The sequence below is a fragment of the Pongo pygmaeus genome, chromosome 6 (genome assembly GCF_028885625.2).
Source record: "Pongo pygmaeus isolate AG05252 chromosome 6, NHGRI_mPonPyg2-v2.0_pri, whole genome shotgun sequence".
Taxonomy (NCBI): Eukaryota; Metazoa; Chordata; class Mammalia; order Primates; family Hominidae; genus Pongo; species Pongo pygmaeus.
The window spans coordinates 63,637,581-63,653,161 of record NC_072379.2 but is presented as its reverse complement, the minus strand read 5'-3'; the positions used below and the strand labels follow the sequence as shown (position 1 = coordinate 63,653,161).

General features: G+C 40.6%; 1 long non-coding RNA gene across 2 annotated transcripts; it reads right to left on the bottom strand.

Moving 5' to 3' along the window:
* LOC129040390 (uncharacterized) lies at positions 1-15,580 on the bottom strand. Of its 2 annotated transcripts, XR_010127103.1 has the most exons (5): positions 15,454-15,578; positions 14,156-14,223; positions 10,190-10,376; positions 7,638-9,221; positions 1-4,731 (listed from the first exon to the last, which is right to left on the bottom strand). It is a non-coding gene; the product is annotated as an uncharacterized LOC129040390 (long non-coding RNA). The 2 variants fall into 2 exon arrangements; XR_010127104.1 differs by lacking the exon at positions 14,156-14,223 and having other exon boundaries at positions 15,454-15,580.
* Position 15,581: the final 1 nt, after the last annotated feature.

Below are 15,581 nucleotides of genomic sequence, written 5' to 3'. Positions count from 1 at the left end.
CCTACTGCCCTACCAGGCAGGGTACCCAAGTATAAAAGCCACCCGTAGACGTGAGAAGCAAGAGTCAGAAGGGAGAAAATACCATTTTATGAACAGCTAGAGAAGCACTCACAGCCCCTCAAGGCAGAACTCTGGCAGAGCCAGAATGGAGAATGCAACTCGGCAGACAGCCTCCCTCCCTGGCCAGCACCCCCTAAAACAGAAATGGCCGTGTCAGAGGGGCAGAGCTCAGCCTGACTTACACATCAAATTGCAGGCTGGAAGAAGCTCAAATAAATAGACCTGCCCAACAGATACAGGCCATGCCTGGGCATTTTTCAACTTCATAGAATTAGATAATGAGTGATGAGTGTGGGTGCCGTTCTTTAAATGCATAGTGACCCTACCCACTAGTAAAATGGTATCCAATGACTATTAGGCTCTGACCAATTAGATTAGCAGCTACTCCTTCCTTGGGGCAGAGCTATTTCGAGAGGTAAAAGGAGTGGATGTCTGGGAAAGAAGCAAAATGTTTTGGCTGGTTAAGTGAGAGTAGGCAGACATGCTCCTCTTTCCGCCCATCCACGTTCCCCATCCCCTCCCCCATAAGGAGCACCTTTTGACATGAGCAGAAGTATTGAAGCTGTGACACTTGGTGGAGAAAAGGGTAGTTAATGTCCCAGTGGACTAAAAATTAGAACCTGAAATTTAATCATGCTTCAACCGCATGCAAAGTGACTTTGGAAAAATGGCTTAGCCTTTCTATGATTATATTCCCATCCTTAAAAAGAGAAATACATGTAAAATATCACAAGAAATAATAAATATGCAAATATCCTATGAACAATAAAATAATATAAAATATAAGGAAGATTGTTTCTGATGGAGCAGATATATACTAGGTAGGAGAAAATGTTAATTTGTGATCTGAGAAAAAAGAAGAGACAAGAAATAAGCAACTACTGGACCATGCAGTTTGAGACTGATAAAACTGGGATATTCCCAAGTATGAATTTTTAAAAAGGAAATAACTGGGAGATAATTTAGATTCTGGACTATAAACAATGTCAGAATCATAAGCTTAAAGTGACATAAGGATGGTGATGTTCATTTTTAGAGTGGTAACACTTTGAATGATATTCCTAGTTTCCATGTTTATTGCCCTTTTTTTGCTAATCATTCATTTGTTTTGGTTTTTGTATATAAACTAAATTTAATATAAATAAACTTAATATTATATAATTAGATGATTAGATATGCAAAATGCATAATAGCCATGTACCTAGCATCTTGCTTAAGAAAAATAAAACACACATTACCCAAAGTGTCGAAGCTTCAAGTGAACTCATCCTAAAATTCACCCATCTCCCTTCCTCACATGGCTAACCATTATACTAATTTGGTGTTTATCATTCACATACTTTTTAAAAAATAATACTTTACTACCTATGCGTCAATTTCTAAACAATACATTAGTTTACTATTTCTTACACTTCAACACCATTTTAATGGCTTCATAATGTGTGCATCTTTATGCATCTTACTTTCTTTCCTCTATATTATGTTACTGAATCTATGTTTATTCCTGTGGCTCTAACTCATTTTTTACTGCAATATAATTATGGTACAGTGTGCCTTCTTTATTATTTTCCTATAAGTGGACATTTAGATTGTTTACTACCAAAAAATACTGCCATGAATGTGCTATTCCCATATATCTCTCCTTGTAGGTATGCCCAGTCTAGGTGTGAAATTGCTTAGGGAGTATGCATTGTCAGCTTTACTAGATTTCGTCAAATTGTTGTCCAAAGTGACTGTACCAAATTATAATATTGCCAGCAATGGATAAATGCTAAATATCCTTAGTAATATTTGGTATTGTATCCCTGTAGAATTTTGGTCAATCAGATGGATGGATGGATGCCAAAACCTATCTCATTTTGTTTTTTTATATTTATTTTGAGTTGAGGTCTCGCTCTGTTGCCCAGGCTGGAGTGCAGTGGCGCGATCTTAGCTCACTGCAACCTCTGCTCCCAGGTTCAAGTGATTCTTGTGCCTCAGCCTCCCGAGTAGCTGGGATTAGTCACCCATCACCACACTCAGCTAATTTTTTTTTGTATTTCTCATAGAGACAGGGTTTTACCATGTTGACTGGGCTGGTCTCGAACTCCTGACCTCAAGTGATCTGCCCACCTCAGCCTATCTCATTTTGGATTTAACATGCACTTCTCAGGTTACTAGTGATGTTGAACACATTTTTATATGTTTATTGGTCATTCCAATTTCCTTTTGAGTACATTTTCTAATTATTTATTTTGTCCTTTTTTAAAGATGTTTTTCTTATGGACTTGTAAGCATTTTTTATATATCCTAGATACTAATTCATTCTCAGTCACATGTGCTTCTGGGATCGCAAGACTTTATCAGGACATGATGCATTATATTGTTAAGACATGGTCCAATATGCCAGGATGCATAAAATATGAAACTTCATACACAGACAAACTCACTGTTGGTAGTACTGTTATAAAAACATAGTAATTCTGATAAATTCTATTTCATGCATTTCCCCTCAAAAATGAAGAAAAAGTTGCATTTATAATTTTTAAAAATATGCCAGGCACAGTGACTCACGCCTGTAATCCCAGCACTTTGGGAGGCCAAGGCGGGTGGATCACTTGAACTTAGGAGTGTGAGATCAGCTTGGGCAACATTACAAAACTCCGTATCTACAAAAAATACAAAAATTAGTTGGGCGTGGTGGCACACACCTGTAATCCCAGCTACTTAGAGGCTAAGGCAGGAGGATCAATTGAGCCTAGGAGGCGAAGTTTGCAGTGAGCTCAGATCACATTACTGCACTCCAGCCTGGGTGACAGTGAGATCCCATCTCTAAAAAATAAAAACAGCTATAGTAAATATAATTTGTATACCATAAGGTTTACCCCTTTACAATATACAATTCAGTGGTTTTTAGTATACTCACAAAGTTGTGCATTTATCACCACCATCTAATTCCAGAATGTTTTTATCACTCAAAAAAAAAAAAAAAAGCATACATATAAGTAGCCAATTCTCATTGCCTCCTTACCACCCCCAATCCCTGGCAAACAATATTCTACTTTCCATCTCTTTGGATTTGTCTATTCTGGGGATTTCATATGAATGAAAACACATAAGTTGTGGTCTTTTGTGTCTGACTTCTTAGACTTAGCATAATGTTTTAAAGGTTCATTCACATTATAACATGTATCAGAATCTCATTTCTTTTTATGATTCAGTAATGACTAATGTTCCATGTTATGGAACATTACCATTATATGGAATATACTACATTTTGTTTATCCAGTCATTAATTGATAAACATTTGAGTTGTTTTCACTTTCTGGCTATTATGAGTAACAGTGTTGCAAACATCTGTGCCCATATTTTCGTGTGAACATATTTTCAATTGCCTTGTATATATATCTAGGTGTGGAATTGCTGGACCAGATGATAATTCCTTTTTTTAAAAAAAAACATTTTGAGGAACTGCTGAACTGTTTTCCAAAGTGGCTGCATCATTTTACAATCCCATGAGTAATGTATGGGCATTCCAAATTCTCCACATCCCGCCAACACTTGTTATTATATATTTTTAAAATTACAGTGACCCTAGTGGGTGTGAAGTGGTATCTTGTAGTTCTGATTTATTTTTTTATTTAGTCTCAGATGACTAATGGAGCTGAGCATCTTTCATGTGCTTATTGGCCATTTGTCTGTCTTCTGGGGAGAAATGTCTGTTAAGATTCTTTACCCATTTTTAAATTGGGTTATTGGTGTTTTTACATATTCTGGACACAAGCTCCTTTTCCAATATATGATCTTCAAATATTTCCTGTGATTCTATGGGCTGTCTTTTCACTTTCTTGATGGTATCCTTAGAAGAACAAAAGTTTTTCATTTTTATGAAGTCCAAATTATCTATTTTTTTGTTGTTGTTGTTGCTTGTGCTTTTGGTGTCTAGGAAGCCACTGCCCAATCCAAAGTCACAAAGATTTAAGCATATTTTTTCTTCTAAGAGTTTTGCAGTTTTTCCTCTTATATTTAGTTCCCATTTGAGTTAATTTTTGTATATGATGTGAGACAGGGATCTCAATTCATGCTTTTGCATGTGGCTATCCAGTTATATTAACATAATTTGTTGAAAAATAAAATATTCCCTCTCATTAAATGATCTTGACACTCTTCTTGAAAATCAATTTATCATAACTACAAGAATTTATTTCTGGCCTTTCAATTCTATTCTGTTGATCTATACTGGCATTCTTATGTTAGTACTACATATTAACTTTGTAGTAAGTTTTAAAATATGGAAGTTTAAAATTTTTCAACTTTGCCTTTTTCTTTCAAAATGTTTTGACTATTCTGAGTTCCTGGCATTTCTTTTAGACTGAGTTTCGCTCTATCACCCAGGCTGGAGTGCAGTGGTGTAATCTCAGCTCACTGCAACCTCCGCCTCCCAGGTTCAAGTGATTCTCCTGCCTCAGCCTCCCCAGTAGCTGGAACTACAGGCGCATGCCACCACTCCTGGCTAATCTTTGTATTTTTAGTAGAGACGGTGTTTCACCATGTTGGCAGGCTGGTCTCGAATTCCTGATCTCAAGTGATCCACTAGCCTCGACCTCCCAGAGTACTGGTATTACAGGCGTGAGCCACCACGCCTGGCCTCTTTGTGTTTCCATATGAATTTTAGAATTATCTTGTTGATTTCTGTAAAAAAAAAAAAGGAGTTAGGATTTTGATAATAATTACATTGAATCTGTAGATCAACTTGGAGAGTACTATTATTTTGACAACGTTAAGTCTTTCACTCCATTATCATGGGAGATTTTTCATTTATTTAGGTCTTCTTTAATTTTTTTCTATGATGTTTTACATTTTCCAGTGTATAAGCCTTGTACTTCGTTAAATTTATTCCTATTTTATTCTTGTTTATGCTGTGATAAATAGAATATTTTCTTAATTCCATTTTCATGTTTTTTTATTATATAGAAAAACAACTGATTTTTGTATCTTGATCTCGTATCCTGAAACATTGCTGAATTTGTATTAGCTCTAATGCTGTGTGTGTGTATGTGTGCATGTGCATGTGCATGTGTGTGCGTGTGTTCCTTAGTATTTTTTATATATAAGTTAATGTCAACTGTGAATAAAGATAGTTTTCCTTCCTGCTTTCCAAGCTTAAAGTCTTTTAATTCTTTTTCTTACATAATTGCCCTGGTTAGAACCTACAGTACAATGTTGAACAGAAGTGGAGACATGAGACATCTTTGTCTTCCTAATATTAGAGGGAAAACTTTCAGTCTTTCCACATTAAGTATGATATTAGCTGTGGGTTCTTCACAGACGTCCTTTAATGGGTTTAGGAAGTTCCCTTCTATTCATAATTTACTGAATGTTCTTGTCATGAAAGGGTGCCAGATTTTTTCAATTGCCTTTTCCACATCTATAATCATGTTATTTTTGTTTTTTATGCTATTAATATAATATATATTACGTTGATTGATTTTTCATAGGTTAAACCAACCTTGCATTCCTGGGATAAATCCCTCTCGGTCATGGTGTATAATCCTTTTTATATAAAAAATCACTTAAAATAATAATTCTTTTACTCTGCCAAAGGGTTCTATGTGTGTGTTGGGTTGCACCTTTAATGCTCCAGCAGGCAGCTTATAATTCTGCCTTACCTGTCACTTGTTGTTTGCATAGAGCCACAAAAGTCAACCAGAGGTAAGAGTTTCAGGCCTTCTCAGGTTTCTCCTGGCCTTCTAGATTCCCAAGTATATGCCATAGTTTTCAAAGCCAACTATGGACATCTCATTACCTAATGTGGTGATTAATTTAAGGTGTCAATTTGACTAGGTTAAAGACACCCAGGTAACTGGTAAAATATTATTTCTAGGAATACTGTGAGGATGTTTCCAGAAGACATAAGCATTTGAATCAGTAGATTGAGTAAAGAAGACCCTCAGTCACCAATGTAGGCAGGTGTCATTCAAACCATTGATGACAGATAGAACAAAGCAGAAAAAGTTTGAATTTGCTCTCTCTGAGCTGAGACAGCCATCTTTTTGTACCCTCAGACATCAGAACTCCAGATTCTCAGCTGGGCGTGGTGGCTCATGCCTATAACCTTAGCACTTTGGGAGGGACCTTAGGAACCTTACCTGAGGTCAGGAGTTCAAGACCAGCCTGGCCAATATGGTGAAACCCTGTCTCTTCTAAAAATACAAAAATTAGCTAGGCATGGTGGCACATGCCTGTAGTCCCAGCTACTCAGGGGGCTGAGGCAGGAGAATCACTTGAACCAGGGAGGTGGACATTGCAATGAGCCAAGATCGAGCCACTGCACTCCAGCCTGGGCAACAGAGTGAGACTCTGTCTCAAAAAAAAAAAAAAAAAAAAAAAAAAAAATGGACTCCAGATTCTCCAGCAACTGGACTCAGACTTACATAAGCAGTCTCTCCAGTTTTTCAGGCCTTCAGCCTAGGACTGAGAGTTAAACCATCTGCTCCCCTGGTTCTTAGGCTTTTGTACTCAGACAATTGCACCAACAGCTTCCCTGGTTTTATAGTTTGCAGACAACCTATCTTGGGACATCTTAGTCTCCATAATTGTATGAGCCAATTCCCATAACAAATATGTGTATATTTATGTATGTATGTATGTATGCATGCATTTATGTATGTATATGTGATAGCAGCAGCAGACCATCTGGAGTGGCCACACTGTGAAGACACAGGCTGCAGTGGGGAGGTGCAGCTGGGGCTGTGCACTCCCCAGAGCTAGCAGGGGCCAGGAATAGGTGGGAGCTCCTTGCCCTACCAAGTTGGTAGGCTAGGAGCACCATGTTCTGGGGCACAGCTGTAGCCACCCAGCCATGGCTCCAGACCTGGGCATCCCTGTGCTCTCAGGGACTGGGAAGCTCCCCTGCTCCCGCAGGCTTGGAAGTGCCTGCTCCTGCTCTCTGGCCTCTCCCTGCTCCCAGCACCCGCTCTGGGGCAGAGCAATGTTGTGGTTGAGCCTGGGCATTGTCACAACCTGGCCAGCTGTACATGTGCTCAGGGTGGTGCTGACACAACAGCCCCCAGCCACCTCAGCCCCCTCCAGACTTTGGGCGCCAAAGAGCATGGGAGGGAGGTGGGAGGGGCAGTGACTGAGGGCAGCTTGGCATGGGCCTGCAGACACCCCTCAGTGTGGACAGCCAAGGTGCCATGGATGACATGTTGATGAGGGCAGGAGGCAGACAGGTTCCTGGATGGGAAGGGGCGGGTCCCCAGTAAAGCCCCTCCTTCAAGCCAAGAATGGCCTGAAGCCTGGGGGCCAGGCTGCCAGTTCTGGGTAGAGTCTGCAGCCCAGAGTGAGAACTTACGGTGCTTTTCCTGGGCCCACCCATGGCTGCCCATGGACCAATGAGCACACACTTCCTCCTTTCTGAAGCCCATAAAAACCCCAAACTCAGCCAGACTCACACAGATGTCAAAACTACCAGCTGTGGGAAGGAGCTATCCACTTCGAGTCTCCTTGACTCATCAGGATGATCTGCCTGCAGAAAAGAGCTACACACCATGGGTCTCCTCTCCACTGAGAGCTGGACACTCATCAGGATGACCTACCTGCAGAAAGGAGCTACCCACTTCAGGTCTCCTGAGAGATGTTCTGTCACTCAATGAAGCTCCTCTCCACCTTGCTTGCCCTCTCCACCTTGCTTGCTTGCATACCTCATTCTTCCTGGATGCAGGATAAGAGCTCAAGACCCAACAAATGGCAGGACTGAAAGAGCTATAACACAAACAGGGATGAAACATGCCCCCCTGCTTGCCATGTTATGGACGACAAGAAGGAGAGAAGAGGTGTGGCCCTTCAGGAAGCCCAGACCTAGGGGCTCCCCAGCCAGGGCTGTGACACCCTCTTTAGGGCTCTGTGGTTCCTGGTGTCTCCAAGCTTCCGGGTGCCACTGCGTTCCCCTCATTCAGATGTGGGTGTCTGTAACAGAATCTGCACACAGTACATTTGGACCGGCCACAGCCTCGCATGGAGCCAGCACCTGTGCTGGCGCCTGCAGCTGCCTGCCTTGCCACAGTAGCCAGCCTGCCTGGCTGTGCACAGTGGCCGGACCCCACGCTCACTGGCCCACACACTCCTCACCACTCTGAACCTGGTTTGCTGTTGGCAGGTGTGGGATCCGGGCCGGTAGCCCGAGCTGAGCACAGCTTGCCAGGCCGAGTGGGCAGAATGAATCCAGCAGGTGCAAGCAATATTCAGGCAGAAGGTGCCACTAGCCACAGAGGTTTCTGGCTGGTGAAGCAACACCCTAAGGATCCTGTGACATATGTATGTATACGTGTGTATGTATGTATCATCTATCTATCTATCTATCTATCTATCTATCTATCTATCTATCCATCTTTCCACCCATCCATTCATCTTATTGGTTCTGCTTCTCTGGAGAATCCTGACTAATATACTCAGTTTTTCCATTTAAGTGTTTAGGTCAGCATTTTGCTAGCCCTAAATGGCAATACTGCCTTAGGCAGCTGCAATATTAAACAACTGCTGCTCATTGTCTTTGTCAAATTCCCTGCTGGCGGAGCTGTTTGCACAAAGTGAGCTCTGAGTCATGTCAAATAAATACAAGCCCTGAGAACGGAGCTTTTCAGTAAGGTGCCAGACAGGCTGAATACTAAAAATACCCTAGGGATGAGGCTTTTGAGGACCTCTTAACCTGTTCTGCCTTCTAAAAATGACAGTGGGCTGGTGGGTTTCACAGCTACCATAGTTGTGAAGCTGTTGGTTTTTAAAGCTACTGTAAAGCTAGAGAGAGAGAGAAGGGATTAGGAAGAGTTAAAACACCTCAAGTCTCATTGTTATGAGATTCAGCCATTTGTCTTAAATAACTACTTCTTGGATTGTTATAAGCTTTTAGTTGGTTTCCAGCATTCTGAAAAAGTTAATTTTGACAATTTCCCAGTGTTCTTGTTGCTTTTATGGAGGAGTAGATTTTCAGAGGCCCTTACTTTACCTTTCTGAAAGCTGAGGTCACACTTACCATTCATACATCATATTGTAAAATATACACACGACTGGCTGGGCATGGTAGCTCACCCTTGTAATCTCAGCACTTCGGGAGGCCGAGGTGGGCAGATCACCAGAGGTCAGGAGTTGGAGACCAGCTTGTCCAACATAGTGAAATCCCGTCTCTGCCAAAAATACCAAAAAAAAAAAAAATTAGCCAGGCATGGTGGCAGGCACCTGTAATCCCAGCTACCTGGGAGGCTGAGGCAGGAGAATCACTTGAACCCAGGAGGTGGCAGTTGCAGTGAGCCAAGATTGCACAACTGTACTCCATGCTGGGCAATAGAGTGAGACTCTGTCTCAAAAAAAAAAAAAAAAAAATGCATGACATATATATTCCTTCCACTTCTGATTGGAAGTGAGTACCAACCTTCTGCTTACAATTTTACATGTTTGATGATTGAAGAATTTTCCATAGACCAGCTTGTGGCTTAGCTGATGAAACCTGTTTAAAACTTGCTTATCTTCCACTACTTAAATACTTTCAGTGCTGGTTACTGTAAGACATATTAGAAGATCTCAGGCCCTGCATCTTTGGCATCACAAGATAGGGTTGGCACAGTGGGACTAGGGACTATTCCTGGATGCCATTCTTACATTAGAAGGGCTGGAAATAGTTTAACTGTATGGAAGTAACTGTGATCTACAAATATATATCCTGCTAGATGCCAAAAAATATATCCCCAGTTCAATTTGTGATTTGTTCCCAAAGATATATATGGCAATTTCAACACCACCAGATAGTAAAAAAAAAAAAAAGTATGATAGAGGGAAAATCAGGGTGAAATGAGACAATAGACTCAAGCTATTGTTGTTAAAATAGCCTACTTTTATAAATTTTACAAAGCCAAATTGCTATGTGAACACATTGCTAGGCCCACAGCTTTGAAATCAGCCTGTTCAAGTTTAGAGACCCTGAATTTTAAGCCTGGATAACCCCAGACCCCTGCCCACCACCTGGTCTTTTGTCTGATTTCTCTCTGGGTTTCTGCTTTTTTTTTTTTTTTTCATTCTGCAGTCTCTGCAGACTGCTGCCTTTCTCTGCTTATCACATACACCGTCCAAATTGGCTGGCTGAGCCCCTTGTACGTACTTCCAGTAGAACTGCTGCACACAAGCTCATCAACATCCATTTGTCCAGTGTCCAAAGAGAACATGATGCTCTTTACTTCAGCTTATTAATTGGGTCTCTTTGGTTTAGGTGTTCAACCTTAATCCAATAAACTGAGACCAGGTAGAGGTAAAGTCCCACAGAATAGGTACAGCTTTAGGAATTCCTCCTGTGGGTGAATAGAGGAGTAAGTAATTCACAGAAAATGGGAATTGGCTAAGTTGACACTTCAAAAAGTACTGGACTATAGAAAAGTTCAATAGGTTTAAGTAATAGGTACAGAAAACCTCTAAACACTTAATATGCAAATATATTTTGGGATTTTTCACCAAGGATATATTTTACATGTCTCCCGAAATTGTTGCAAAGGTTCTCTACCAATCGCATGAGTCTGGTGAGAGAGACAGAACACTCACACAGGCTAGGCAAACAGATTTATTATGCACAGATAGATGAGGAGCAAGAATAAATAGAAGCCTAGGATCCACAGCAAGCCAGTCCTCTAAGGCTCAAGAAAGCTGCTGAATGTGGAAAGGGTCTTATCTGTGTGTGCTCCACATCCCACTGCAGCAGAGGGACACTGAAAGCACTGTGCTCTGGGTTTTATACCCTAGGTGGCACTAGGATCACTGAGAACAAGTGCTGCAGTACACCCTGTTCTGGGAGAAACAAGGACACAACATGGATTATTCTGACTATCACTTCTCTATCTCAGAAAGTTGCATTCTACGGTTATTCTGAGAACTACAAGTTGCAGGGAACCTGGATTGGCCAAGATCACCCAAGAACCTATCCTCCTGTGGGTGCATTCCCAGAGAACCAGTTCGGGTTAGGGGAATCATAAGACTAGTTGTATTCTAAGAAACACATTTTGGGAAATGCTAGATTAAATAGTAACAAAGTTAATACAGGACAGGCGCACATTTTATTTGCAGTATGCTTTATTGTGCTTCACAGATACTGCATGTTCTTTTGTTTTGTTTTTTTGCAAATTAATCGTTTGTGGCAACCCTGCATGGATCAAGTCTATCGGTACCATTTTTCCAACAGCGTGTGCTCACTTTGTTGTTTCTCTGAGTCACATTTTGGTAATTCTTGCAATATTTCAAACATTATTATTATTATCATTATCATTATATCTGTTATGGCGACCTGTGACCAGTGATGTTTGATGTTACTATTATAATTGTTTTGGAGCACCATGAACCGAGCCCATAAAACAGCGAATTTAATCAATAAATGTTGCGTGTGTTCTCACTGCTCAAATGACCAGCTGTTCCCCATTTCTCTTTGTCTCCCCAGGCCTCTCTATTCCTCCAGACACAACAATATTGAAATTAAGCCAAGTAATAACCCTACAATGGCCTCTAAGTGTTCAAGTGAAAGAAGAGTTGCACATCTCTAACTTCAAATAAATAGCTAGAAATGACTATGCTTAGTGAGGAAGGCATGTTGAAAGCCAAGACTGGGAAGCTAGGCCTCTTCGCACCAAACAGCCACGTTGTGAATGAAAAGCAAACAAGCTTGGAGGAAATTTAAAGTGCTACTCCAGTGAACACATAAGTGATAGTAAAGCAAACCAGCTTTAAAGCTGATATGACGAAAGTTTTAGTGCTCTAAATAAATCAAATCAGCTACCACATTCCCTTAAGCCAAAACCTAACCCAGAGCAAGATCCTAACACTATTCAGTTCCATGAAAGCTGAAAGAAGGAAGTTGCCCAAGAAAAGCTAGAAGATAGCAGAGGTTCGTTCCTGTGGTTTAAGGAAAGAAGCTATCTCCATAACATAAAAGTGTAAGGTAAGGCAACAAGTGCTGATGTAGAAACTGTAGCAAGTTATCCAGAAGATCTAGCTAAGATCATCGAAGAGGGTGGGTACACCAAACAACAGATTTTTAATGTACATGAAACAACTTCTCTTGGAAGAAGATGCCATCTAAGACTTTCATAGCTAGAGAGGAGAAATCCATGCCTGTTTTCAAACTTTCAAGGACAGGCTGACTCTTCTTGTTAGGAGTTAATGTAGTTGGTGACTTGAAGTTGAAGCCAGTGCCCATTTACCATTCCAAAAATCCTAGGGTCCTGACAAATTATGCTAAATCTGCTCTACCTGTGCTCTATAAATGGAACAACAATGCCTAGCTGGCAGCACATCTGTTTACAACACGGCTTACTGAATATTTTAAGTCCACTGTTGAGACCTACTGCTCAAAAAAAAGTGTCCTTTCAAAATATTACTGGTCATTGACAATGCACGTGGTCACCCAAGAGCTATAATGGTGCTGTACAAGGAGATTAATCTTGTTTTCATGACTGCTAACACAATGTCTATTCTACAGCCCATGGATCAAGGAGTCATTTTGATTTTTAGGTGTTATTATTTAAAATATACATTTAATAAGGCTAGAGCTACCACAGACAGTGATTCTTCTGATGGAACTGGGCAAAGCACATTGAAAACCTTCTGGAAAAGATTCACCATTCTAGATGCCATTAAGAACATTTGTGATTGGGAGGAGGTCAAAACATCAACATCCACAGAAATTTGGAAGAAGTTGATTCCAACCCTCATGGATGACTTTGAGAGGTTTGAAATTTCTGTGGAGAAAGTACCTGCAGATGTGGTGGAAATAGAAAAACAACTAGAATTAGAAGTGGAATTTGATGTGACTGAATTGCTGCAATCTCATGATAAAACTTGAATGGGTGAAGAGCTGCTTCTTATAGCTGAGCAAAGAAAGTGGTTGTTTGAAAAGGAATCTATTCATGGTGAAGACTCTGTAAATATTGTTGAAATGACAACAAAGGATGTAGAATAGTGCATAAACTTAGTTGACCAAGAGAGACAAGGTTTGAGAGAATTGACTCCAATTTTGAAAGAAGTTCTACTATGGGTAAAATGCTATCAAACAGCATTGCATGATATGGAGAAATCCTTTGTGAAAGGGAGTCAATCAATGCAGCAAACTTCATTGTTGTCTTATTTTAAGAAATTGCCATAGCCATTCCCAACATTCAGAAACTACCATTCTGATCAGTCAGCAACCTGACCCTGATCAGTCAGCACCTATCAACATTGAGGCAAGACCTTCCACAAGCAAAATGATTGTGAATCTAGTGGGCATGGTGATATGGGCCTGTAGTCCCAGCTCCTCAAGAGGCTGAAGCAGGAGGACTGCTTGACCCCGGGAGTTTGAGGCTGTAGTGTACTATGATTACATCTGTGAACAGCCACTGTACTCAATCCTGGAGAACACAGCAAGACTCCATCTCTTAAAAAAAATAGAAATAAAAATAAAAATAAATTTAAAACTTGCAACTTGCAAAGGCTTAGATGACCATTAGCAATTTTTAGCAACAAAGCACTTTTTAGTTAAGGTATGTGCATTGCTTTTGCAGACATAATATTATTGCACACTTAATAGACCACAGTATAGTGTAAACATAACTTGCATATGTTTTGGGAAACCAAAAAATTTGTGTGACTCACTTTACTGAGATACTTACTTTATGTGGTGGTCTGGAACAGAACCCAAAATATCTCTGAGGTATGTGTGTATTATTAACTCAGTAAAGTAATTTTAAGTGTCTTGTGCTGGCACCCCTCTAAGCATTTTTATAATCCTTACGCCAGTTCCATGTGGTAGGTTCTACTTTCACAGATAAGGAGACTGAGGCATAACAGAAGTTAAGCAATTTGTCCAAAGTTACACAACTAGAAAGCTGAGATGCTTGACTTTGCATCCAGGCAAAGTCTCATGCTTAATCCCTGTACCATATAATCTCTGTGGTCTCTTTGAGCTCTGAATCCTATGGCTTCTCCATGAACTTTGATGTTTTATATTCAGCAACATGTAAAAAGACTGTTCTAACATCAAGCACTAAGGATGCTGTTCCTCGTTTCTTTTTTGCCTTATTACAGGACAGCATTCTTTTTCATCACTTACATTTCTGCCTTTGAATCACGGATCCTTCATCTCCCAAGGCCTTAGAGTTAGAAGACAGATTTCTACTTCTTTTCAATTAAAAAAAAGAAAACAAAATTTATTCTGTTTTTCTTCAGTGTCCTGGGTCATTTAATAAAGTGAATGAAAAATTTTCTCATTTCTAATTTTATTAACAATAAATTATTCCTATTGCCAGGGTTCACCTTAAATCTCCAAATCAACTAGTTAAAATAGAGGCACATCTGAGAACCTCTAGATTAACAGAAGAAAGATAAAGAGTACAGAGACCTAAGTATCTTACTCTTTTGTAAAAATTGAGGCATATATACAGCTTGCTCTTTCATCTGGATTATGCTATATTGTTTGTCCTCAACAAGAAAAGTATACTGTGGGCCAGGCCTGGCGGCTCATTCCTGTAATCCTAGCACTTCGGGAGGCCTAGGCGGGAGGATTGCGTAACACCAGGAGATCGAGACAAGCCTGGGCAACATAGTGTGACCTCTTCTCCACCACCACCACCACCACCAACAACAACAAAATTTAAAAATTAGCCCAGAGTGGTGTTGCACGCCTGTAGTTCCAGCTACTTGGGAGGCTGAGATGGGAGAATTGCTTGGAGCCCAGGAGTGCTGAGGCTTCAGTGAGCTACGATTAGCCACTGCACTGCACCCCCAGCCTGGGCGACAGGGCCGAGACCCTGCCTCAAAAAAAAAAAAAAAAATGCCTCAATGGTGTAAATTATTTTACATAAAATGTCTCTGTATAGTCCTATATAGACCGAGGAGGAAAACCAATGAGATATAAAGTTTTCATAATATTAAATAATGTACAATTTCAAATAATCCTGTATATTACTATACACTAGAAAGAATATGGCTACAAAAAACATTTCCATGAGGGCTGTGATTGAGTTCCGTGTTCCCGTAAAAACACTTAGAGAAGCCTAACTGAAGATTTCTAGAACCGACTGACAACTGATTACAGTTGTAAACACATAGTAAGCCAGCCTAGTTAGGCAGACATTCATTGCACGCCAAGGAGACACCAACGGGACTGTGTGCTCTTGCGTTATGAATCCCACGAAAATAAATCTTGTGCTCCGTGTAACAAGACTTTAACTTGCAGTAATATCCTTTCATCATTTAATATTTATTGAGCGCCTACCATACACCAGGCTCAGATACTGCACTGAACACCGACCCTGTCCCATGAAGCCTTACACTGATGGGAGACACCTTTGCATGTTCCACCGCCCAATTATCAAAAAAAAAAAAAAAAGATAATCACGTAAGCGAAACCTGGAAATCTGCCTTGGGCACACAAAAGAGCAGGCGCGACTTCGGACCAGCTTCGAGGCAAAACTCACTCAGCGCGGGACAGCGACAAGGAAACCGGCCGCACCTGTGCCTGCACTCTCATTGCTCGG